This window comes from Nematolebias whitei, chromosome 18 (assembly GCF_014905685.2).
Source record: "Nematolebias whitei isolate Nwh7 chromosome 18, NemWhi1, whole genome shotgun sequence".
Lineage (NCBI taxonomy): Eukaryota > Metazoa > Chordata > Actinopteri > Cyprinodontiformes > Rivulidae > Nematolebias > Nematolebias whitei.
In genome coordinates, this window is record NC_056515.1 from 38187629 (window position 1) to 38190132 (window position 2504).

At 42.7% G+C, this 2504-nt stretch overlaps 1 protein-coding gene across 1 annotated transcript in view; it reads right to left on the reverse strand.

Moving 5' to 3' along the window:
* whrna (whirlin a) overlaps positions 1 to 2504 on the reverse strand; it is a 138119-nt gene that overhangs the window by 7401 nt on the left and 128214 nt on the right. The window lies entirely within an intron of this gene.

A 2504-nucleotide genomic window follows, 5' to 3' on the forward strand; every position in this document is an offset into this window, starting at 1 on the left:
TGATCTGTTTCATGTTGCTGCTGATCTGTTTCATGTTGCTGCTGATCGGTTACATGTTGCTGCTGATCTGTGTTATGTTGCTGCTTATCTGTTACATGTTGCTGCTGATCTGTTTCATGTTGAGGTGTTCATGCGTGCTCAACTGCTCACACAGACTCAAGCTCAGGTTGGGACTGGGACCCTGTGAACATAATTCCTGACAATAAAGAATCTCTGACTCTGAAATCTCGATTCTCTTTTCAGTAGTTCCCTCTTCAGTGAGTCGTCCTCCTCCACCTGTCCTCACTCCAACTCCCTCCATGTCCTCTCTAACTGCATCCAGATGTCTCCTCTTTGTCTTTTTCCTGACAGCTGCATTTCTAACATCCTTCTACCAATATACCCACTGTCCCTCCTCTGGACATGTCCAAACCACTGTCCCTCCTCTGGACATGTCCAAACCATCTCAGTGTGTCCTCTCTAACTTTATCTCCCAGTTGTTCAACCTGTGCTGTACCTCTGAAGATCTCATTCCTGATCTTCTCCATCCTTGTCTCTCCTAAGGAGAACCTCAACATCTTCATTTCTGCTGCTTCCAGTTCTGTCTCTTGTCTTTTTGTCCATGTCTCTGTCTCCAGACCATACAACATAGCTGGTCTCACCACTGTTTTGTAAACTTTTCCTTTGACCATTGCTGACACCCTTTTTGTCACAAATCACTCCTGAAACTTTTCTCCATCACTTCATCCTGCCTGGACTCTCTTCTTCACCTCTTCACCACACTCCTCATGTTCCTGGACAGTGGACCCCAAGTCCTTGAAGTCCTGCACCTTTGTGACCTCTGCTCCTTGTAGCCTCACTGTTCCACCTCCTCCCTCTCATTCACACACACGGACTCTGTCTTACTACGGCTGACTTTCATTCCTCTTCTCCACCTCCACCTCTCCAAGTTCTCTTCCACCTGTTCCCTGTTCTCACCACAGATCACAAAGTTGTTTTCTCAGTTTAAGTGGACGCCGTGTTGCAGTAAAATAAAATCCATGCTTGTCCTTTGTACACGAGACCCTTGTTGACAAGGCTGTACCTCCCAGAGTGTGTCCTACGTCCTGCATGAGGACAAATAATAATAAACAGGAAATACAGAATAGTTTTTTTTTCTTTTTGTCACAAGGAGGAGCAGATCGTAACAACCTTTACAAAACCTTTCATAAATAATAACAGTTTCTTCCTTTCAGCACCCTCTTGTTGACTCTCAGGGAGGGCGAGGCAGTAAAAAGCTTTTTATGATACACAGTCCATTTAGCCTTCAATTTTACTGCAAAGCAATTCCCACAAGATGGAAAAACCCAAACAGAACAGTCCAACAGCTCTTTGATAATAAACATCTCCTGTCTCCAGCTGTTTCTCCTGACATCAATCAGCAAAGAGCAGTTTGAGTTGCAGTACAGTACAGCGCAGCCAGTAAATGAATGAATGAATGAATGGGTGAGAAATAAACATGAGTGAGGAGACGAACACAGACGGAGGAGAGAAGAGATCACAGTTAGGATTAGGTAAAGAATCAGGAGGATTAACTGAGAGGAATTGATTTTCCAAGCTGGAACGGTGAGTTATTATTTTATCTCAGACACGTTCAAACACACTAAAAACATTTCTGAAGGTTTGTGCATGCGAGCCTCAAACCCCAAACCCCAGATTTAAAAAGCTTTAGAGAAGACTTTAAGGTTTATAGGAATAAAATATACACAATGTTCAAGAAATCTCAGGTTTCCAAACTGTTGCCATTTTGAAAATCGTCCCAAGTTTCCATAAAAACTGTTCAGTTGAAACTAGTTTCACTCTTTTAACCCTCCTGCTGCTCTTGGGTCAAAATGACCCTCTAGGGTTCGTGGGTCATTTTGACCCAAGAGCAGCAGGAAGGTTAAAAGTCATCTACCTGTTAATAGAAATGTGTTCAGTATATGACAAATTGTTTTAAATGACAAAAATAACCATATTCCCAAGAAACTGCTTATTTCATGTGGATCCCATTTCTGCCATCGTGATGGAAAAAAATAAGCAAAAAAAAAAGACCCGGCATGAAATGACAATTTATTTTACATCCTGCCAAGATACATAAGTTTATTATACAGTGGTCCCTCGCTACTTCACGGTTCGTTTATCACGGACTCGCTCTATCGCGGCTTTTCAAAATAAGAGTGAACATGACACACAGGCTGATAGATGGATGAGCCGCACGATCAGCCTGGATTGTTTATTTAAAATACATTATTTTAAATTATTTAGAACCTGCTGCAGCCCAGTTTGTGCAGCCCACACTGCAGGATAAACTTCCTGCTGCAGCTGATCAGCTGATCACCATGCAGCGGAGAAGTGGGCGTGGCCAAGAACGCTCGCAGGTGGCTGAGAGCAGAGGAGGCAGAGCTGAAATCATGACATTCTGTCTTTTAGAGTGTTTAGAGTTTAGAAACATTGTTTAGAATATTGCAAGAGTGTGGGAAGGGTTTAAAACACCTATATATATA